Genomic DNA, 24,288 nt, shown 5'->3' with positions numbered 1-24,288 from the left:
TATGGAAAGACGCGCCACACCTCTGAGGTCCTCAAGGGGCCACAGCTGCGGTGCCACCACATGCCTATCAGAATGGCCAAAGCTTAGAGCACCAACAACACCAAAAGTAGGCAAGGATGTGGGGCAGCGGGAACATGCATTCCGTGCAAGCAGAAATGGGAAATGCGGCAGCTACTTCGAGGGACAGTTTGCCCATTCTTCCCAAACCAAACATACTCTCACCCATGCCATCCAGCAACCAAATTTCTTGATGTTTACCAAACAGAGTTGAGAACTTAGGTCTACACAAAAGCCTGGGCTCAGACAGCCACTTTCTTCATCATCACCAAAACTTGGAAGCAACTAAGACGTCTTTCCGTAGGTGACTGAATGAACCACGGAACATCCAGATGATGGAACGTCATTCACCACGAAACGGAAATGAGCACTGAAGCCAGGCATGAAAAGGTACGCGGGCACCTTACATGCGTATTTCTAAGTGAAAGAAGCTGCTTTGAAATGGCTCCCGACTGAGTAAGTGCGATTCCAACTATATGACTTTCTGGAAGAGGCAAAATTAGGCTAACGGTACAAGCAGCAGCAGTCACCAGGAGCTGGGGAGGAAGAGAGGCTGAGGAGGGTGTCAGGGCAGTAGAACTGCTCTGTATGGCACTCTAATGGCAGATGCATGCCACCATGCATTTGCCAACCCACTGGAGCTACAGTGCCCAGAGTGGAGACCCTGACCTGACCTCTGCACTCGGGTGTCAGATGTGCCACTCCAAATTCATCCACCGTAATTCATGTCCCACTCTGGCCGGTGATATGGACACTGGGGGAGGCTGGGAGTGGGGGCAGGGGCACACAGGAAATCTTTGTATTTTTCTCTCAATTTTGTTGTGAACCTAAAACTGCTCTAGATGGCAAAGTTTGTTCATTTTCAATGTGTCCTTATATTTACATAAATAAATAAGGCAACTAAAATCCCTGACAATCCCTGGTTGTTCAGTGGTTGGGAAGAAACCAAAACTCTTCATGAGAAGGGAATTAAGGGGCATCCAGGCTGAGCACTACACACCTGGGGAAGCTTTCTGTGCCACCTGCTCACACCTGATATGCTCAATTGTGGAGGCACCCATCTCCAGGTATGCTGTGTGCCACCTGCACAAACCCAGGTTGGCTGGCTCTGACCATGCGACGTGCCTCTAGTCCGAGACACGTGGGCTAAAGAAATACAAAGTTAACAGCAGTTTCAATGAGACATGTGATGTCCTGACATCCTCTAAACACTCAGCACCTCATGGGGATCAGTGTCAAGGGGCTTCCCTAACTGCAGCTCTAGGGCTCCACCCCAGACCCACTGGATCAGAGGCTAGGAGTCTACACTGCACCCACTCCCAAGTACATGCTGTGGAGAGGACGCCACGAGCCCCGCTTCACCTGACAGTTCCAGGCTGCACTGTCACCCTGGTGGGGTGACTTTCTGTGTCCCTCCTTTCACCCTCAGTGTCCCAGTTAGAACGACACCCCAGCACTCTAGAGATAAATGGGACTTAAGACACAGTGAAGAAAGCTTCACTGTGTCTTAAGTCTTCTGATAACTGTTTGTGCGTTTTGTGCCACAAGTCAGGGCACTCAGAACCAGAAAAGGATGCACAACAGACCACACATCCCTTCTCTGCTCTCCTTTACATCAGAGCTTGCTGTGAACCTACAGGGGCAGAAGGGAGTAGGCAGAAGCCAGCTCTGTGTGGGCGTGTGTGTGTGTGTGTGTGTGTGTGTGAATGTCTGCCTATGTGTCTGTGTCGATGTGTGTGCATCTGAGTATCAATGTCTGCCTATGTGTCTCTGTGTGTGGGTGTGTGTGTGGTGTGTCTGTGTGTGGAGTACGTGGAGGTGTGTATGAGTGTGAGGGTGTCTGGGTGTTGAAGTCTGCCTGTGTGTGTATGGTGTGTGTGGGTGTGTCTATATGTGAGGGTGTGTGGGTGTGTCTGTGTGGGGGGATGTGTGTGTCTGTATGTTGATGTCTGCCTATGTGTCTGTGTGGGTGTCTGTGGGGTGTGTGTGTGGAGGGTATGGGGGCGTCTGTGTGTTAATGCCTGTGTGTCTGTGTGGGTGTGTGGAGAGAGAGAGAGGGAGGGTGTGTCTGTGTGTGTGGGGTGTTAGGGTATGTGTTGATGTCTGCCTATGTGTCTCTGTGGGTGTGTGTGTGGTGTGTCTGTGTGTATGTGTATAGGGGGTGTTGGGGTGTGTGTGGTGTGTCTGTGTGCAGGGGGTGTTGGGGTGTCTGTGTAGTGTGTGTGTGGGGTATTGGGGTATCTGTGTGTGTGTGTGTGTGTGTGGTGTGTCTGTGTGTGTGGGATATTGGGGTGTCTGTGTGGGTGTTTGGTGTGTCTGTATGTGGGGGGTGTTGGGGTATCTGTGTGGGTGTGTGTGGGGGTGTGTGTGGTGTGTCTGTGTGTGGGGGTGTGGTGTGTGTGTGTGTGTGGGGTATGTGGGTGTCTGTGTGTTGTCTGCCTGTGTGTGTGTGTGGGTGTGTACGTGTGTCTGTGTCCATCTGTGTGTGTGTCTGTCTCTATGCATCTCTGGATCTATATGTGTCTGTGTGTATGTCTGCATCTGGGTCTGTCTCTGCATATCTGTGTCTATATACCTGTATGTATGTGTGTATAAAACACCCTAGGTATGAAAAAACTGAATTGAGGAAAATCTGGAAGGGCCCTTGGGAGTGAGTGGACAGTGTGGCCACCATGTCTCTATGGCTGGCATCCCCACAGCAGAGGCAGCCCCGCAAGCATGCCTCCAGCATGTCTTCCCTTGCACTTCCCTGCTGACCATACGAGGCAGCCTGGCCCAAGCCCCGGACAGTGCCCTGGAGTCTTCTCCCACCTCCTCCAGATCCCAGTCCTGCCCCTTCTCACGCCTGCCTGCAGACCTTGCCTCCTACCACACAGACCCTGAGGGCACAGAGCACTTAGACCACCTCTGGGCCCAGCACACACCCTGCACAGGCACCCAGATAGTCTTTCAAAGACATGAATCTCTAAATGCTAAAGGCAGAGGGCCAGGCCAACCCATAATTACTCCATTAATAAAGAAAACCAGGGTGCAGTGGCTCACCACTGTAATCCCAGCATTTTGGGAAGCTGACGCATGAGGACTGCTTGGGGCCAAGAGTTCAAGACCACCCTGGGCATAATACTGAGACCCCATCTCTACATAAATACATTAAAAAAAAAAAAAAAAAAAAAACCAGGCTGGGTGCAGTGGCTTATGCCTGTAATCCCAGCACTTTGGGAGGCTGAGGCAGGAGAATCACCCAAGCTCAGGAGTTCCAGATCCACTTGGGCAACATGGCAAAATCCCATCTCTACAAAATAAAATTAGCCAGGTGTGGTAGCACACACCTGTAGTCCCAGCTACTTGGGAGACTGAGATGGGACAATCACTTGAGGCCAGGAGGTGGAGGCTGCAGTGAGCCAAGATGGCACCACTGCACTCCAGCCTGGGTGACAGAGTCTCTGTCCCGTGTCCCCATGCTAGTGTGACCCAGCAGACTTGCCCCAGACCTCCTGGAGACGCTGTGCAAGTTCATCTCCCTTACTGGGTCTACTTTTCCAGGAGTAACTGTAGATACCAAAGGGCCCTTCCCCCAGCCCAGGGGGCTCCTTGGGCCCCGTGACAACAGGTGGACTCCCTCTGGGTCCCCATGGCCCCACCAGCAGCTGGACCAGCTTGCACCTCCCTGTCTAGTCAGCCATGTGCTTGTGTCTCCCTAGCCACTGCAAGATCCCAGACCCCAATGGCTGGCAGAGGGCATGGCCTGACAAGGCAGGGATTCCTAAGGACGTGAAAATGAGCAAATGAAGCATCTTGGTTGCTAATGGCAACCCAGAGTAAAGACCCACAATGGCACTGTTCCCACAAAGATCTGACCGACACTGACAACACTGTTTCTCAGTTACTGATGAGCCAGACCTCTCGCAGCACACGGGGCTAACCCCACACACTATGGCAAGGAAATCCAGTGGGAACTGAGCTTACTAGAAGAGCGCCCAGAGACTTCCCAGAGAAGATGACCTTCCTGCTGGTGAAGTCACAGGCCGACGGTAGGATGCTGGTGGCAAGACCCCTGCACACAGGCTAGAGCATCAACTCACAGCTCCTGGGCGCTCCTTGCTGGCACCACTCAATTCTGGAAGCCATTTTTCCATCTGCAAAGGCAAACCTCAGACTTGCTAACAGGTATGGGATCCCACCAGGAACTCCCAGGGCCTGTGGCGCAGGACACATGGCTGCCGACTGGCTCAGATGCCTAAGAACCATGTCATTCAGAAAGGCTGCACACAGCTGGACAATGGGGTGCCAGCCCCTACCTCGAGAGGCTGTGTGGGTGGATCAAATGGGAACCGGCAGCAGGCATCAGGGTAATCCCCCTCCTGATCCCCTTCCTGACCCCATTCCAGAAGGGGCCAGGGAAATTCAGCTCCTCTCCACCAGGCACTGTTCTGTCCCCCAGACAACTGGCTGAGGAGAGTCATTCTCACTGACATGTCTGTGTGCACGGGAGTCTACAGTTCACCCATACTCTTCCTGACACCACCCCACAGGATAGGCACTGAGTGTACACACACCTGTGTGCATACACACGTGCACGCAACACACAGGCAGGCTGAGCTGAAAGGCTCACCAGTGTCTCTTTCAATTTTCATTTTCATTGATCTTCCTGATCTTAAAGACAGGAAATGCAGTCTCATTGATTGCCATGTTGTAATCAGAGAAATTCATTCAGTTTAGAATCATGATTATGAAGCCTGCTGATGCAGGTCAGGACAGTCCCCAAAATACACTAAAGCCAAAATCTGAAGAGGAAGTGGTGTGTGATGTGTCCAGCTCACACACTAGCGCTGATCTCGCAGACTGGGCTCTGCCTCCCAGCGCATAGAACCTCCCCTCCCACCCTCTCCTCCACTTCTGTGCCAGTGCATCTCCTGCCTGGGCTACTATGGGAGGGTGGTGACTGGTGTCACGGCTTCCACCCTTGATCCTTGGTGCCCACTCTCAACACTGTGACCAGAGTGGCCCCTTACAACCCTGAGTCAGACCAGCCACTCCTCACCTCACGGGGTCCCGCCTGGCTCCCCAAGCACTTCCAGAGAGCCTGCCAGCCCAGCCTAACCACAGGGCCCTTGCCATGTGGCACCTGCAAGCCTCAGGCCCCCAATCCCCACCCTCCCATGCCCTCTGCCCCTCAGTGGTTCTGTCCTAGGCACGCCAATCAAAGAGCCTCCCCGCCAGCGCTGCCTGGAGCGGCATGCCAACAGGACCCCAGGCTCTTCCCCTTCCCTCCATGGCACCAGACTGAGAGTAAACACAACAGTGTACTTTAACTTAAACAGGAGAAGGCTAGTGACAATTTACATGATAGCAAATGTTTCTTAATACTGGATCCAATCAAAGCATTTATTACTCCACTTTCTAATATTTAAGGGTTAAGGCATTAGGATTTGAAATAAAACACCTTTTTAAATAGAATCTCTCTTCATCTTCTACTAAAACAAATCATTCCTAAATATCAAGAGGAACAAGATGCAGTGTCCAATTCACAGACAACACGCCAGAAAAGCTCATTTAGGAGGAAATCACATGAAAATAAGGACATGCTGCCCTCAAAGGAAAACATTCTCTGCACCACTGAGCTTCTGGTGCAATACGTAAAGCTTTGCTCATCTCCCTCTCACCTGTATAGACTTTCCTTGGTTTACAAGATCAGCGTGAGTAGGTTTTGGATTTTTAATGAAGAGGCAATGAGGGGTATGCTCTTTTTTCCAAACGCTCACGCACTGACCTGGTGTGAGTGCCAGGGTCCAAAGGACGCTTTGGCTGCCATGGAAACGGTGGCACGCTTCTATCCTGCGCAGCCTGAAATCTCAGCTGGGAATTCAGGAAAATCGAGGACCAGTATCGACCTGAAATGCCCATAAGTCCTAGGATAAACTAGGTCTCCTCTGCATCTCGGTTACTTTAGGAGCAAACCCAGGCACAGGTAAACTCAGCCTGTCACCTGCAGTGTGGGAGAGAGGCAGGTCATATGTCCCTGACAACATGCCAAGCAGCTAAATGGTATCAAAACATGGAAGCAGAAACCCTCACATCACACACATGTAATCAAGAACTGACCTCACAGACAGGGCACAATTTAGGAAGACCACTAATGACCGCCAAGGTGGAATTGAACCTTTTCATGGTACTTACCCACTATTAATCAAGTGTACATTACGATCACACTGCGTTCTTTAGAAAGGTGTGGTTGTAGATAAAAAAGTGTTATTTCTGCGTGTTTCAGAGAGTCTTCACTTTTTCTTGAGACAGGGTCTTGCTCTGTCACCCAGGCTGGCATGTAGTGGCTCAATCACGGCTCACTGCAGCCTCCATCTTCTGGGCTCAGGCAATCCTCCCACCTCAGTCTCTTGGGCATGCCACCACACCCAGCTAATTTTTTGAGATAGGGATCTCACTATGCTGCCCAGGCTGGTCTTGAACTGGGCTTAAATGATCCTCCCTCCACAGCCTCCCAAGGTGCTGAGATTATAGGTGTGAGCCACCTGTCCTGGCCAAATTTAGTTTTAATTAAAACAAACAATAAATTACCTTTAAAAACAGATTTTCTGGTACCCTGTCCAATATCACACAAGATCTGTATACGTGATATGACATTCAGTAAGTTCTAGGATGACTTACTGACTGTCAGATGGCCTGGACTGTCCAACAGAGGCTTGCGACACGAGCAGCTCCTGGAGCTCAGTGGGGAGAGTGAGTGTGAAAAGCTGCCTGCGCAGAGGTGCCAGCGGTCCTGCTAGTTGATACAGAAACACTACAGCAACCTTCCCCGGTGCGGCGTCGGTGTCAAAGTGGCAGGTCCAGAACCCCAGCCAGGAAAACAGCAGGTTCCTCTCAGATGTTCTTGGAACCTGGGTGCTCTTCATTCCTCGTGGATCCTTGGTGGGAACCTCACTAGGACTCTGCCCCAGTGTTGTCCAAGCCTCTGCACAGCACTGCACTCACGGGTATTCACAGGTCAGCCCCGACTACAAGGCACCGAGCCTACCAGGGAGAAAGGAGTCAACTGCTGTTTTACCTTCTTTCCAGGCTGGAAGAGACCACAAGACACAGCCCACCACAGGCCCACGCGGGCTCGGAAGCTCTACTTCTTGTCTGGGTAGTGTACAACATCCTCCCTCCCTGAGGCCCAGAAAGCACTGGACTCCCAAGGCCAAAACGCCTCACATGGGCTCCTCAGCTGAAGACATCGACGGGCACCTTTCCAACTCATTAATTCCTGGGTGCTGACAGCCCCTACCCTAAGCACTGCCCTCCAGGATCGGACGGCCGCCTGCGAGCCAGCAGAGGATGTCACCTCCAGCAAGCTCCCGGCAGCAAGGGAAGGTGGCCAGAGCCCTTGAGCACCTGCAAGGCAGGTTCTGAAGGACACCCAGCATGGGGGTGAGGAGCCCTCGCTGCCTTCTACAGATGAGGGGCCATGCCAGTAATCGGCAATGCAAAGCCACACAAGCCGGCCACAGGTTGATGGAAATCGGTTTGCCCGCATCCTGTGACACTGGCGGACTTCATCAGAATCCTCCTCATTTGGGGACACAAGGCAGGTCCAGGTCCAGCAAGGACCGGCATGAAAGGACCATTGTGGACCAGTAAGACCAAATTCCAGAAACATCAACTGACCCCTGTCTGAATATTCAAACCTTGCTAAGTGCTGGACAAAGACTCACGAAGCTGACACCTAAGAGTGTTTAAACCTAGAAAAATCATTAGGTCAAGCTACTCTGGACAAAATGGAGTCCTCAGATTCGTCAATAAACTGTATTTACTTTATGTAAACTCCAAATGGCAGTGCAACCTGAATGCTGATCACAGACGCCACATGTGCTAAGATAAACACAATTAACGTATTTTAGATTTTTCAGATTTTACTCTTAGGTTCACTAAAACGTCAATGCTTTTACTTTTAAACAAAAATCTTTAAATTAAATTAACTTTAAGAAAAAAATTGTTTTAAGAGACAAGGTCTCACCATGTGGTCCAGGCTGGAGTACAGTGGCACAATCATAGCTGGCTGGTGACCTCGAACTCCTGGGCTCAAGCAATCCTCCCGCCTCAGCCTCCCAAGCAGCTGGGACTGCAGGTGTGTGCCACCATCCACGTCTGGCATATAATTACTGCTTTTCAATACAGTACACTTCTCATCTGTGCATAGTTCCTGCACCTGACTCAGCAGCAGCCCCACCCGACAGCCCCCGCTGACAGCCTCAGCCCCAGCCCCAGCCCATGGCTCCTGGGGAACAGGGGCCGAGGACACTCTCGAGACTGAGTTTCCCCAATGGGATCTCAGTGCAACCCAAACAACTGAGCCAACCAGGACTCCTTGGCCTGTGAAACCCACAGGGCACTGGCGGGACAGGGGTGATGTCCATCTGTGGTGGACGTGGGGTGGGTGTCTGAAGGACAGACAAGCCTCCGCTCCCGGCTGAGCGGAGGTCACCAGCAGTTAAGCACCAACCACAGCCCCCAGGAGCAGCACAGGCAAGTGGGTGGGGAAATAGAGGAACTGCTAGTGAGCAGGAAAGTACAGTCAGCTGATCGGAGAGGAAGCTGAGCTCCTTGCTAACATCTCAACAGGGCACAGACACACCCGCAGGGAGCCGGAACCGCTGCAGGGGGCTACTCAGACCTACTAGGGGCATCCTCTGCCCTGGACTCTGTCCCTGCTGTCCCCAGGCACATTTCACTGCCAGACTGCTGGAGGCCAGGGCTCCAGTCTCCAGGGCAGCCCACCTCAGCCTGCTCTGCCTGGACTCAAGGCCAGACCAGCCAGGTTTCAGCCCTTCCCTTGGCCCCCAAGCTGTGGACAGTTTCTCTCTGCAGGTTCGGCTGGGCCTGGCTTCCAGTCTTCCCATCTCCGGCCTTCACCCCACAACCTCCACCCCTGTGACTGCTCCCACACACTGTGGGACCCACCTCCAGCCTCTGCTGGCTCTTCTCACCTCTTTTCCCCATGCAGCCTGGGAAGGAAGGACCAGTGCTCATGGGCCCTGTGGACTCAGGGCCCTGGCTCCGTCCCCACCGTGCCAGGCGGCCTCTCCTCGCCTCCCAGCCGCCTACTCAGAAGCCCAGGATGGCTGCCAGGTGAAGGAAACGGTTCTGGAGGGGAGCCAGGATGAGGCTGGCTTTACAGAAAAGTAACATGTACAGGACAGACTCTTAGTTGACTTTCAAGAAGTACGTTCATTATAGGTGTCATTTTCCTTTACACCTGAAATCCCATGGACTGCACCTCAACGCCCTCTACCCCCATTTTTATGTCTGTCACTTGCTCCTTCACACATGTTGTAAGTCTTTGATGAGGGAGGCCAGCTTTCCCTCTGGAAGGAGGTGCCTTCAGTTGTAAACCGACAGTTCATGAAAAGTTGGGGGCTCTGAGTCCACAATTCCGCATTCTCGAGAAGCTGCCAATCATGTGCTGAGAAACACCTGACCACATCACACACCTCCCCGGCACACACCCCACCCCGTGCTGGCCAGCAACAAACAGAACCCACACAGACAAAGCCGTCCTTAGAAGAACAGCCAAAACGATTCCATCTGCTAACAAAAACTAACTGCAGAATTAAAGGCTGCAAGTTCAAACACAATCTAGCTATTGTTAACAGTGCCTCAGTTTATCAGTGTAACAGTAACTCTTTCAAAGATTAATAAAGTTCTCCCCAAATACTCGGCACTCCAGCATTTTTCAGATACTTCGCAGGATAAACATTAGCTTGGGACTCGCCTACGTGAGAAGTGAAAGCTGCCAAGGCAGCAGTTCTAGAGTAAGAACCAGCAGCGGCGGCGGCAAGGACCTGGCCCGGGCCCTGCTCCCAGCCCTGTCGTGGACAGCTGACTCCCCAGGTGCCTCCTCAAACCCAGCATCACACTCCACGCCCAGCCCCTGCGAGCGGAGCTGCAGGACTCACCCTGGGCACCGTGAGGGGGGGCAAGGGAGCCAATCCTCTGGGCCCCATGTGTCCCCTGCCCACCCTGTCCAGGGTGGGACTTCGACTCTGTCTCCTGGATCCCGGATGGCCGGGCGCTTGGCAACAGATAAGCCACAACAGCAAATAGAAATAGGTGGAAAATGAACTTAACGAAAAGGAGAAGTTTTAAGACGATTGTTGGAATAACAGGGAACACTCAGATTTGATTCCAACTTACTTTCTTGAAAGACATTTAAGTAGCCTGGGTAACCAAATGCAACATGGTGTTGGGGCAGCTCCAAGGGCAGTGGGTCACACGTGGCCCTGCCATCAGCAATCCCAGGTTCGAGACTCGAAAGAGCCAGGGGCCGTTTGGCTGCTGGGGAGGCCCACCCGCTGCAGGGTGTGCTTCTGCCACCACCTGTAACTCCACCGTGGGGGTCTCTATCAGTGTATGCGACAGCATGTAGCACCACACGCACAGGAAGCAAGCCGCTGGGACAGAGCCTGACTTGCACAGGTAACTGGAACCCTCCTCAACAGGTGGGCGTTCAGAGAGCAGCTCCCTGTCCAGCACTCCCTGAAGGACTAGCACGACCTTGCTTCTCACAGGGGAGGGAAGGGAAAAGGGCCTTGTGAGGTCTCTGCAAGACTGGGCTGTATGTCTTACACCAGGCTGCCTTCTCCTGCATATGTTCCTACTCTAAGAAAGAGAGCCCAGGCATCCTCTCAGCATAGCATGGGTTGCCTTGGTGTAGAGAAACTAACTTTAAGTCTGAATCAGTCTTGACCAGTCATGATGGCTCACACCAGTAATCCCAGCACTTTGGGAATCTGAGGCACGTGGATCACCTGAGGTCAGCAGTTCAAGACCAGCCTGGCCAACATGGTGAAACCCTGTCTCTACTAAAAATACAAAAGTTAGCCAGATGTGGTGGCGCACGCCAGTAATCCCAGCTACTCCGCAGGCTGAGGTAGGAGAATCACTTGAACCCAGTACATGGAGGTTGCAGTGAGCCATGCCAATGCACTCCAGCCTGGGCAACAGAGCGAGACTCCATATCAAAAAAGAAAAAAAAGTCTGAATCAGTCTCTTACAGTAGCTGTGACTGTGACAGGCTCAGCCCTTGGTTTCCCCATCTGTCAATGGGAGTGACACTGCGAGTGGGATGGAGCACAAGTGGTGACCCAGCACAGTGCCTGTCACAGCAGGTTCTCGTGAACACAGCGAGTGCTACTGGCCTGAAAGCTCTGCGGCAGCCTGTGGCCCCTCCACTGCTCTCAGAGACAAGGTAGCCTCAACTAAGGTGACTTTCTGAAATGGTCTTAGAGGAGTTAAATCCTCTGTTCAATACATGACAGTGTTTGCACACACACAAACACGAAAAACCGGATGATCTAGCTGAAAAGAAGCAGCTACTGAACACGGTCTAACTTTTGTTTCAATGGCTCCAAAGAATAAAAGAATAATCTAAGAAATACCAGGCAGGCCCAGGTGTCAGGATGTTGAGGATGGAAGGAGCCTCTGAGCTGGTTTTACCCAACCTCAGACCTGCAGGGCAGAAACGGGGCCCAGGAGGCCAAGGGGGGTCCTCAGCAAAGAGGACAAGGACACGTGAGCAGAGCCGACCTACGCACCTCCTGCCTTCCCAGGTGGCCCCACACTGAAGTATCCTCAGATTTCTAGAAAACCAGCCAACTGCTCTGAACGAGCCTGAAGGCTCTGCAAACTTAAGCAGGGCTTGTCACGCTCACCTGCCGGGCGGCCCCTGCCTCCACCAAACTACGCTTCTGAGCCTCCGTCTCCATCACTGCTCTGCCCCCAGGCCACCACTCAGGGCACACAGCGCTCAGCTCACACCAGCCTCGCAGAGCTTGTGGATGAGGTCTTCCCTTTGCCATGAACGCTGCGTGCACCCTCCCTCTCCACTTCACAACATTGTACCCACTGCCCAAGGCCTGGGCTATAGGTGACAGATCCCAAGAAGTCAGCCACCCTCCCCAAGGGCTAGCACTGCCTTTGCAACTTGGGTCGACGTCCCAAGAGTCTGCCATGTGCCTCCAGCACCTCAACAGGCCGCTGCAGGTCCCTGGGCCTGAGCCCAGCTCCTTTCCCACTCAAGCACCACAGTGGCTGCTCGTCTGGGTGCCCACAAGTGGGGCTGGCTGGCCAGAACGCAAGTCAGAGATGCAGAGCAGGGGCAACAAGATGTCAGCATGGCCTCATGCCCAGGCCATCGGGGAGACCTGCAAAGACCCACAGCAAAGCCACAGACCGGCATCCTGCCTGAGGCCCAGCAGAAGTTTCTGGCAAAGCCTGAAGGGATAAAGCAGCGTCAATAAACCACCCCTACAGCCTCTGAAATGGTTGCATTTTATGATTTGCTGCATGCAAAATCTGTCACATCACTGCTTCTCCTGTCCCACCACCTCACAAACATGCGATTCCCGGAGTCCTGCTTCTCCTGTCCCACCACCTCACAAACATGCGATTCCCTGAGTCCTGAGCTAGATGCGGAACCTCTGAAGCTCGACTCTGCAGGGAGCCAAAGCTAAGACACCCCGAGGACACCAGAGCCTCTGGGAAGAGGAGCAGGGAGCATTCAGTACTTCTCTCTACGGGCACCAGTGGCAGTGCCCGCCCTCCAAGCCGGCAAACAGCTTGGTTCCCTCCCAGCCCCAAAGCTCCAGCCTACCTCCTGCTCCCAGTGCAGTGTGCCCTGGACAGGCAGGAGAAGGCGGCAGAGAGGAAAACCAGTGAAGACTTCCCGCGCTGTACCCCTGGATGTCTCAACTGCTCCAGGCATCAACAACAGTGTCACCCCCGTCCCCCGCCTACGCTTTAGGCTAGGCCCAGGGGTCACGATGGACAAAGGTCACCACGGGGCTATGGTTAGTCAGCTTTCAGCCACCCAAGCACAAAGCCTCAAGGATCTTCCTGCAGTGACTGCTGGGCAGCTTGAAGGAGAAGAGAGGGGGCGGTGCGGATACAGCCCAGCCATGCGTCCACATGGACCCAGAAGAATTGAAGGCAGCCAGGTTACAGAGGGAGACCTCTGGCTCCACCCTGCTCCCTGCTGCAGTAGCACCCCATGATGGCTGGACGTTTGAAACTGGCAAACTCCCAGAACCAATGTGTTACAAAGCACTTAGGAACGTCAAAGCCCAGCTCTGCACATGGGCTCTATGGAAGGCGGCTTTCACCCAAGCAGGCTCTGTGGAACTCATGGCACCTAACAAGGCGGCTTTCACCCAAGCAGGCTCTGTGGAACTCATGGCACCTAACGTGGCTGAGGAAGCCCCAGACAGAATGTCTTCCTGCTGTCCTCAATGCCAGGCGTGCCCTTTAACTCCGACTGTGCTCCATACACAAGACAGTATGCTTAATTACTCAGTGATCATTTGCTGTGGACAGTCACCTTTCCCAAAACTACCGGCCCCCGGAAAACTGTCTACAGTCAAGTCATGATATAGAGGTCTGATATAAAAAGGACAGTCCAAAAGACAGCTCTCGGCTGATGGGCACAGGGAACTGGGGCCTTGAGAGCAAAGAATGGGTGGCCAAAGGGCCAGGGCAGCAATGTGCGCTTGAGGGGACCTGCCCAGTGCCCACCCCAGCCAGTGTGGGTCTCTCCTCACACCAGCTCGGAAGGGAGGCGCTGCCTCCGTCACTGCATGGCCATCCGGGGATGGAAAGTTGGCGGGGCTGGCGAGGACGTCTGGGGTCTATAAAAATGTTCCTCCCAGGAGAGCCGCTGGAAACAGACTGAGATACTCTCATTCTTTTCCTTATTTGACACTCTGAAATATAAGCCATTCTTCCTATTCTGAAATGGAACAGAGGTCAATACCTCCCACGGTGAACAGTGACCCAAAGAAAAAGATCACCAGATCCAAAATATTTCCAGTTTGGCCAGTGGCCCCAAGTAACTCTACTCTGTTTACTTGGTTAGAGCAAAGCTCTCCTGGGGGATGGAGGGTCTAATCCAGTATGAAGCCTGCCTGTGTCTGCCTGGGTCCCACGAAGAAGGCCTGAAGGGTGGGAGGCTCCTCACCCCCCTCCCCCTGGGAGGGCCTCCTGTGTCCCCACTGGGGCCTGACTGTGGAAGAGAAGAGCTGCCTGTGCCCCCTGCCCTGCCCTGCCCCTGTCCCTGTCACGGCTGATGTTTAGGAACTCTGTCCCAAGTGTCTGCTGTGGCACACACAGCTGCCCTGCATCCTGACTCCCGGGGCCTCGGCCCCCCAGCAAGGCCGACTTGATAGGAACCAATGGCCAGCAGAGGCCTGAATAGAACAGGGTCTGGAGCTGGAAGTGGGACCTAGGGCCACTGGTTCCCAAGCAGGCTTCCTCCATGTCACAGGCGGCTCCTCCTCACCAGTGCCCACTGGGGTCCAGCACGGACTGAGGGTGGGTAAAACACTGGCCCCTGCCTTCAGCACGTGGTCATCGCCCTGACCTGCCTGCAACAGCAGCCGCTAGAGTGTCTACCGGAACCACAAAGCGCCTGCACCTCAGCTTCACGGCTTCCTTTACCGCTGTGGCTGAGAACTCAGCTTGGGCCACAGCAGGGCCTCCCTGATGTTGGAAGACAGGTGCTTCCCCCATTTCCTCCCCAGTTACACATATTTTACCTTCACTGACCTGTACCAAATCCCCATTCCACGGTAACCGGCCTTGCATTTGGCCTACGGTCATGGGGTGTCACACTTTTCTGCAGAAGGACCCCACTTCAGAGAAGACTGGGGGTAGAAACCCCACCAAAGCAGTCCGCCTCTGACACATGCATCTTTCAAAGTCCTGTGAGGTCTGCACTCCACCCACTGCACGCTCATGGCTGTGTCCATTTAAAGATGTGCACCCGCGTTAGGAAAGCACCAACCCGAGATAACAAGGGCCAACAGGACAAGACCAAGAGGAAGGAACATGAACCATGGTGGAAAGCACGACACTGGGTGGGGGTCTGCAAACGCCCTGCACCCCCTTCCAACTGGCCCAGGACCCCTGAAGACATCCGTGGCTTTCAGCTTTCCCGAGTGCATCTGAAAGATGTGAAATCCTGAGTTCCTGCCATGATTGCGACAGAGCACCCTCAAGACTTCTGGAACCAGTGGGCGCTTCACCCATCAGAACAGAGCTGGGCATCTACCTGACCCTGTTCCTCAGGAGAACCAGCAGTGTGAAGGAGCCTGCTGCTGCCTAGGGTCGGGTGGGACGGGGTGGGACGGGGTGGAACGGGGCAGGGGCAGACATGAACAGCACCTCGTGGCTCCGTGGCTCTCGTTACTTACTGCCCCCAGAGGTGTGGGCAGTTGCATTGCAGGGACCAAGAACACACTGGCTCCCCTCTCCTGGGAACCTCCTAGTCGTGAGCTATGCCCAGAGGAGTTAAAAAGCACAAGGGAAGACAGGCTCAGTCCGCTCCAGCCCTTTGGGCACTGAGGCACTGGGCGCCCACACCCCACACCCCTGCCTCAGGAAGGTAAGGCATGGGCTTTGACACCCTTCCTTCCCTTGGGAGCCCAAGAGAATGGGTGGTGGCAGTTTACTGCATGTTTGGAAAAGGCCTCCACCCTCACCACCCTGCATGTGATGTGGGATGTGTGCCCTCAAGAAGCTCAGAGTCAGAGAGGTGGCCTCATTCGTGCAATCGTTAGAAGAACCAGGTCAGTATGGAAGCCTGCCAGTGTATCTTCCTGCCAGTGTATCTTCCTGGTCCCTTTTGGGGCCTCCTTTACCCACACTCCCTACTGAAACCACCTGAAACCCTTTCCAGATGAAGGAAAGTACAAAATGAGGAATTTATACTCCACAAGAAAGTAATTCCCCACTGAGGAACATTTAAGAGTAACTGCAGTCATCTGGATTTGACCCGGATTCCTACATGCTTTTTTCAGAGCCTGCCCCCCAGAAATGTGACCCCCCCCCGTTAGCCAGGACTCCCTGGGAATGGGATAGGGCCCCAACTTTAACTTTCTTGCTTGTTGGCACATTAGCAGCTGCCCCCACCACCATACTATGGCCTCCAACCTCTTCCACATCTTCCCCCAGTTAAGTTCAAGAGAAGCAGTTGCTCTTTGCAAACTACTTTAAACCTTATAATGAAGCCAACCAAAATAACTGCACAGCTCAATGTCAGTCGGGGGAGGGGCTGCAGAGTTCTTCTGCGACGGCCATGGGGCTCTTTCCTTAGCTCATCCTAGTTAGTACTTTCATTGCTGAACCCTAAGACTACTGCAAGACATCAGAGGCCGACCAAGTACCATGTGACCTTGAAGAAGTGGCTTGACCCCTCCAGGTCATGTGTGAAGCCACAGGGTTCGAACAGAGCACCTCCCGGGTTCCTTCCACTTCTACATGCTTTCATTCTACAACTGAAAACCACACACGAAGGGTGTTATCATCATGAGAGAAAGGCTGTCATAGCCCGGCAGCAACCTATAATAGACAGACTATAAACTCAGCACAGCTCACGCTTTCTTCAGAAGACTAATTTTAACAGGCAGAAGACATAACCATAACTATGAAAACCTCTCCTTGCAGATACTAACTTCCAGCGTCATGACTCAGCAGCTCTGATAGGTGAGGTCACCTGGATACTATGGATGTTTTCCCAAGAGGAAATAACACACACGCAGGGCACAGAGTGCAGACGGTGCCCCTGACACAGACCAGCCTTCTCCCCAGAGTCCCTTGTTAACCCTTCCCAGCGAGTCTGGAGCTTTGCATTCCCACAGCTGGGGTGCTGGGCTTCTGGCCTCCTTGGCAGGCCGGACAATTCTAGACAGTCGAGTACTGTCTTTAATACGAACACCACCATGTATTCAGTGAAAAAGGATCTTCTGTGTGGCAGCTTGTCAGTCTAGTGAGAGAATGATTTAGGCCATTAACAGGTGAAAAGTGCCTCCTTTCACTCGCCACCCTATTCAAGAGCTGCCAAGGTGCAGCAGGCTCTCTGCTGGGCAGAAGCAGGCAGCCAGGTGGAACTGCTGGCATCTACAGCATCTGCAGACAGGCCTGAGGGGGGCAATGAGGAGACGGCTCTCAGGAGGCACACAGGAGGGCCAGGGGCACCTGGAAGACGACGGGGCTCAGGGAAGGAGCAGCTCCATCTCGTACCCTCTTGTCCAGCCACCGAGGGGGCTGGATGTCTTTGCACTGACTCCCACATTTCTCCCACTCTCCCTGTCCCTTTGGGACCACATTTTCTGTGGGACTCCCCATCCAAATGCAGACAGCCAGGCAGCTGGCACAGCAGGAGAACTGGGGGAGCAGTCTGGGCTGCAGTCAGAGATGAGTAACATCGAGGCGCTCATCCTTGCGCGTGGGTGCGGGAAGGGGTCTGGGAAAGGACCCCATCTCTCAAGAGTGAGGCAGAGATAGGAGATGTGGTCCCACAGGGATAAGCAGGGCCTCCGCCAGCAATGAAACCAGTGAAGTGCGTGCTGGAGCCACGGCCTGGGGGAGAGGATGCGTTGAGGAAGGCGGTGCCAGGGAGCAGTGGGGACAGAGGCCAGGGCAAGAGCAGGAGGGGCAGAGGTGGGGACGGAGGCAGGGAGTGCAAACTGCGCTTTCGAGAAGGAGTGAGAAACAGGGCTGCCATTTGGGAGACCTGGACCCAAGAGGGTTTGTGCTTTTGTCCTTTTCAGTGAATGACATTAAATCCTACACTGATCAAAAACCGAAGTTCCGAACCTTAGTTCCCCTTAAGTCACTCAGCCCTTCGTCTATGACAGACAGTCACCTGGAGTGAAGTCAGTGTTATCTCAGGCTCGGCTCAGCATTCACACAAGGAATCTCATCTTTCAGGGCTGCAGATGGGGTAACAGATTGCTGAGAATTATCAGTGTTATTTGAAGAGTGCAGAGAGGCGATTTTTATAAATGGGTATGACTGGGTTTTCCTTGGACGGAGGAGCCAGGACGGCCTGCTGAAAAGCCAGCTTCCTAGTTCAGTGGATGCCATGCTGGAAAGGGTCAGCTCCCTATAGTAAGAGGAGCTAAGAGGTCAGGGGCCAGAAGGACCTTTGGGGGCCCCTGTGGCTGTGGCCCCTGCAGAGGGGGGTTCAGGGAGGCCAGGGGTGAGGGCTAGAGGAAGCCCACGGCCCCGGGTCTTCCCAGGCCTTCCCCGGCCCAGCCCACGGAGCACTCCAGGTAAGGCAAGTACCCTCCAAGTCCTCTGCACTAGGAGCCCACTAAATGCCACCTCTGCCCTGGAGGCCCTGGACACTGGAGTGGGGAGGCTCTGGCCCTATAGCTTCAGATCCCAGATCCCAGTCCCTCTCCCTCACTTCAGCAGGGAAAATGAGCTGGCAGAGGACTCCGACACCCAGACACCACAGAGAACTTTAAAGAAGTAACAAGCAAAAAAACATACTATGCTGCATTATACTAGACAGTCCAATCATTATACATCCTATGATTATACACATACATACAGAACATGCACATGTACACATGTATATTACACACGATCCACATCTTACCAATCTCACACTGCACTGTGTATGAAGGAAACTATTTTTAGTGCCGTGGTGCACATCTGGCTGTGAGTTCACCACGTGCAGGTGTCTGACCCTAGGCTCCTCTCCAGAACTCCTTGGCACTGGCAGGAAGGCCCCAAGCGCCGCAGTTTCAAGCCCGGCCCTCCCACTCAGGCTGGGCTCAGGGTTGAGAATTCCACCCGCCACTGCAACGCTGCCAAGTCTTATCTCCGCCACATTTCTCAATGTGAAATTGCACAATTCTTTTGGACAACCTTGACTTTCCGTGGCGCTCACTGCTAATTTTAACTGCCTGATGTTCCCCACAGAGTCAGTGTGCGGTGCCCATGCCGCCACCGCCACAGCATTCTGGGCACTCTGCAGATTCGGCAGTGTTGGTCACGACGACATGAGACACAACAAACCAGCCATGGGGGCAGATACCCTTGGGATTTATCTCCCCTGGGGACGAAACCAGCCCGCCCTCCTCCAGGGCTGCCAAGCACGCTGTCCTCAGGTCCGGAGACAGACCAGGCAGCCCATGCTGCAGGTGGTCCAGACACTGTGGGGGTGTGGGGGGCCTAGGGAGGAGCTTCCCTGGACACACATGAATACCCCCTAAATTGTTTTTGTTTTTTAAAGACAGGGCCTCGCTCTGTCACCCAGGCTGGAGTGCAGTTGTGCAATCTCAGCTCACTGTAACCTCCGCGGCCTCCCAGATAGCTGTGATGACAGCCACCCACCACCATGTCAGCTAATTTTTGTATTTTTAGTAAAGATGGGGTTTCATTATGTTGGCTGTGGTGGTCTTGAACTCCTGACCTCTGGTGACCCGCCCGCCTCAGCCTCCCAAAGTGCTGGGGTTACAGACCTGAGACACCGCACTGGCAAAACACCCCCAAACTGTATACGAAATCGCATCTATTTGCATGTTTGTGAGAATAAGTTTCACCAGATTTTCAAAGGAATCCACGACCCACAAAAGATCCAAAACCAGCCAAGCGTGGAGAAAGAGGGCTGGGGACACACAAGTTGCCTGACTGGTGAAAGGAATTTTCCCTGGGATGCAGTTATTACATTATCTTCTCATAATTTTTAAAAAATGGGTCCTCTCTTGTAGTTTACTTCAGAATTTAGTTGAGCAATTTAGGTTCATACCAAAAAAAAGAGCCAAACAGAAACAGAGGAAAATAGATTCTACGTTTAGGAAAAGCTATAAGGAACAGACCGGATCGTTACAGAGCTGAGATGTTCTGAAGCTCATCGAACATATACTAGTGATGTCAGAAAGCAACCATCAAACCACATTTTCTAGAACTGACCCCAGAGGAGTGGACTAAAGTATGAGCACCCACATGTAAAACAACTGCATCCACCAGTAGCATCAGTCAGGCAAGCAGTGGCGTCTGGAGTGGAGTCCCAGGGCAGTGTTACCGGCCTGGCTGGCCAGGGCAGCGGCGAGCTTGTTCTGAACCCTCTGTATAGGATGTTAGCTCATGCATTTTGAAAAGTAACCCAGGACAGACCCAGCCGAGGTAAGACTGAGCTAGAAAAAAACCCAGCAAAACACTGGTTTCACATTTCATAACCAAAGCAAGAGCCGTCCTCCAGATGACACATTCATCTCATCTGCACATTAGGTTGAAACAAGCTGTTGGGGCACCACCGCTCATCCTTAGATTCCGGGCTCCGGCTACCACGTTGGCTCTCAGAGCTGCTGCTCCTGCATGCCAGGTGCTGGGAGGTCACGCACTAACTTAGGTATCATCAGCACAGAGAAACCAGACCTCATGCGCCCGACTCCCGGCCCTCACCGCCTGGGAGCTGCCTGGAAGCCACGTACAGCAGACAAGCGGGTGTCCACTTGCATCCCAGGCAGGTTCTCACAGGAGAAAGCAGCACACATTCGGGAGACCTGCAAACATGTCCCACCAGGTCGTGGCACTCTAGGCCTGCCAATCCGGCTCTGGGCTTAGGCTCCTCAGCCATGCGGGCCAGCACAATCCCTCCTTCTGCTCTGTCCCCACAGCTCCAAGTTACCACCATCAAGGTCACAGCTCCCACCCAACAGGGAACCACACAAGGAGGCTGTGAAGCAAAGAGCCTCCCCGCCCCCCACACTGGGGGCTGGAGCTGGTCAAGCACGCAAGCTCCTCGGGTCCCTCGTCGGAAGGCTGTGGCCTGCTCCTACACCCCTGGTCTCTTGGGGGATTCCAGTAACAGCTCCCTCCTGTGACCCTTGGGCCTGGAGTGGAAGCAACAGCATGAGGCTTCACCCCTCTTTGCTGGTGTCCCTCAGCCTTACCCAACACCCCGTCGGGCCTTCACTGCCTTCTGTTTCCTTGCAGGTGCCACCGGCCTCCTGGCAACACGAGGACCTGCCTGACACAGCAACTAACATCACACCATAACACACACAGGCACACGCAGTCTCCAGGGGCCACTACAGGTGTCAGTGACAAAAACCACACCCTATAAATGATGACGAAGGGCAAGGAAGTTCTTGATTAACTTCACAGATCAAGACTAGAACCATCAGCCTCAAAGCTGGTTCTAAACTACAGGACAGAGGAGTTAGCCGATGCCTGACCCCGGGACACTCAGGCAAGGGGCCTACGTGCCCCCCCCAGCCCCGGCCCAGATCAGAGGTCAGTCATCAGAAATGGGTATCGGACATCCACATGCATGGTGACTTGAGGACAGTGGCCCCACCCCACTGAGGCTGGATTCGTGGGGCTATGTAACGCACACCAGCAATTCATTGTGACCACGGCAACCTGCGTTCTCAAGCTCATGACGTATTAAAGAAAATGGATGGCACTATGCAAAGTATAGGATGGAATCGAAAAAGTTCCACTGGAGACAGCGTGGCATGGGGGCCTTTGAGCTTAGCTCAATGTTGGGGCAAGAGCAAAGGCGTGCTTGGAAAGGCATGCACTTTCTGTGTATAAAACTTGTCTGCAATTAAAAAACATAAATGGGCTGGGAGCAGTGGCTCATGCCTGTAATCCCAGCACTTTGGGAGGCCGAGGCGGGCAGATAGCTTAAGGTCAGGAGTTCAAAGCCAGCCTGGCCAACATGGTAAAACCCCGTATCTACTAAAAGTACAAAAATCAGCCAGGTGTGGTGGTGGGCGCCCATAGTCCCAGCTACTCAGGAGGCTGAGACACAAGAATCACTTGAACCTGGGAGGTAGAGGTTGCAGTAAGCAGAGACAGAGCCACTGAACTCCAGCCTGGGGGACAGAGCGAGACTCTGTCTCAAAAAAAAAAAAAAAAAAAAAAAAAGTAAATGTAAAAAAGATCTTGTGGGATAAAGATCTACAGAAGAAAAAGTGAGAAAGAATGGTCTGAAAAAGGGGTGAGACATCTGGTGTGGGGCTTCAGGCCAGCTGGCAGCAAAAACAAGACCCGTGGGCACACCACGCTGCAGATCAGGAGGACCTGAGTCCGCGGACCAGGGTCTCCGACGGCTGTTAGCACAGCACTCCCCCAGGGCCCACCGAGCGACCCTGCCCAAGCTCCTGGGGACATGTGCCACCTGAGAAAACACTTGGTGACCGGTCAGGGTAGCTGGACGCAAGGGGGTCTCAGCCAATGCTGCTGAGAATGAATGCGCAGCACCAGAAGGGGCTGCTGTGGCAGAGGCACTGAGGGAGCACGCAAGGGAGCCAGCCCCAGCCTGGAGGCAGAGCAGGAGGTCACGGAGGCGGCCCTGACCCAAGCCACCTCAACAACCTCATTTCCAAGGCAGCACTTCGGGCAGACGGCCAGTGGGGACAAGGCTGGCCTGAGGCTCACTGGGACACACAGTCCCTGGTGGCCCAAGGTTGGGACCATACAGCCCCATGAAGCCTCCTCAGAGCGGTCCCCTCATGGCCGGTGCCCTGTGAGCAGTGAAATGGCACCACCACCCCTGTGGCAGGAATGGCTGTGAGCTCCGCATGGTAACCCACATCCCAGGGAACCCATGCATGCTAAATGGGGGCCAGCAGCCAGCAAGGCAGGAAAAACACATGCGTGAATAGAGGGCAGAACATACAAGGGGAGCAGCAGCACTGACCCCCATGCCTGGGTGGTGCAGAACCCCTGCGTGGGAGGTACCCTGGGAGGGAGTCACCTCCTATGACACCATTGGCAGAGCCCCACCAGGAGCCAATGCCAAACTGAGGCCTCATCTCACCCTTGAGGGGCTGCCAAGGCACTCCCAGGTGGCGGCCTCAGCTCAAAGGTGAGGAAAGAGAGTCAGGGACTGGCAGGTAACGTGGACCATTCATCCCTGGCAGAGTGGGGGCAGCAGGTCCCCGGGCTCCCCGTGGACAGTCCTCCCACTGGGCTTCAGGAAGGAGCCGCAGGTGGGCCTGTCTTGGGTTGGCAGAGGGGTGCGGACATTGCAGATGGAAGTGAGAACGCACAGGACAGGAGGGAGCAGCATGGCATGGTCAGAGAGAAGCTGCCGCAGGCTGGAGGCACAGGAGCCACGGAAGGCAGCCCCTGGGTCAGGAAAGTGGGAGGGATGCTAGGACCATGCCTGCTTTAGAGATCTAAAAGTTAGAGATTTGCCCCAGGCCCTGAAGGAGGCTCCAGAAGCCAATCTCTGCAGGACCTCCCATGCCTGGCAGGAAGTGCCCAAGGGCACCAGGCGAATTCCCAGGGCCGCCACCTTCAAGTTAGGCTCAATCCCTCAACGAAGATCTCTTTTTAAAATGGAGACAGCAGTGCATCACAGGGCTATTAACATTGAAAGTTTCAATGTTATCAGGAACTACAGCACTCAGCAGAGGATAGGTGTAAGGAAACCCCTTCTGCAATCATGTGAAGTCATCTAACATGCAACGAAGCTGGTCTGGAGCACCCATTCCGCTCTGCAGCACCCCGCGTGATCCACAGGCAGCTCTACCTCCCGAAGCTGTCCCAAGGCAGCACTGACCGGGCGCCTCGACTGACCACTCAGAACCCAGTATCAGCCTGAAAGGTCATCAGAGGCAGGAAGCACGGGGCAGGGTACCCTGATTGAGTGCCTGTGATGAGAGAAAACAACTTCTCAAGGCTGAAGGCCTAGAGAGCCCAGCAGCCCCACAGCCCCGCAGCCTGCACAGCCCAGGATGGTGCAGAGTTCATCTCGTAAGGTGAGAGTTTCCCTGGCTCTGGAGCCCTTGCCGCTGTGGCACAGGGGATGAGATGTCCACAGCCCGGGGGTCAGCCTGATAAGGTCACCATCCAAGCCTGACCCCTGGAAAACAGGCTTCCGTCCGGGCACCGCCCGTGCCCTGGTCACTTATGAGAATGAACAGAGATGGCGCCAAGGCTAGTCCAGCTCCACCTTCCAAAACGGCAACTTGGTCCTCAAGCACAGGCCCTGCCAGTGGTGGCCTCCTGAGCGCCAGCTTTGTTCCTTTCTAAGAAGTCCTCTGTGAACAGCCCACCCAAAATGAGGATAAGCATTGGAGCTGCAAGAGCATTGGCATCAACTCATCCCCCTTCATTCTGCAGCTGCTGCCTCTGCACCTCCCACTGTCCCGAGGACATCCTACAGCAGAGACCTCCAGCTAGGAGTTAAGAGGCCAGGCCTGGTGCCTCATGCCTGCAATCCCAACACTTTGGGAGGTCAAGTTAGGAGGATTGCTTGAGGCTAGGGGTTCAAGAACAGCAGGCCAACATAGCAAGACTCCATCTCTATAATTAAAAAAAAAATAAAAAACATTAGCCAGGTGTGGTGGTACACACTGATATAGTCCTAGGAACTCAGGTGGCTGGTGCAGGAGGATCACTCGAGCCCAGGAATTCGAGGCTGCAGTGAGC

The 24,288-nt window shown here is 53.8% G+C and overlaps 1 protein-coding gene across 6 annotated transcripts in view; it reads right to left on the bottom strand.

Moving 5' to 3' along the window:
- SLC45A4 (solute carrier family 45 member 4) overlaps nucleotides 1–24,288 on the bottom strand; it is a 100,435-nt gene that overhangs the window by 64,149 nt on the left and 11,998 nt on the right. The window contains exon 1 of one of the 6 annotated variants that reach the window (XM_035276999.3): nucleotides 6,721–8,575. The exons of the other annotated variants lie outside the window; for them this stretch is intronic. The gene's annotated coding sequence lies outside the window, so the exon portion shown is untranslated. Of the gene's footprint in view, nucleotides 1–6,720; nucleotides 8,576–24,288 lie in introns of those variants that run through there. 6 annotated transcript variants of the gene reach the window in all.

Source organism: Callithrix jacchus, chromosome 16 (genome assembly GCF_049354715.1).
Source record: "Callithrix jacchus isolate 240 chromosome 16, calJac240_pri, whole genome shotgun sequence".
NCBI lineage: Eukaryota > Metazoa > Chordata > Mammalia > Primates > Cebidae > Callithrix > Callithrix jacchus.
This window is presented reverse-complemented; position numbering and strand designations above follow the sequence as displayed.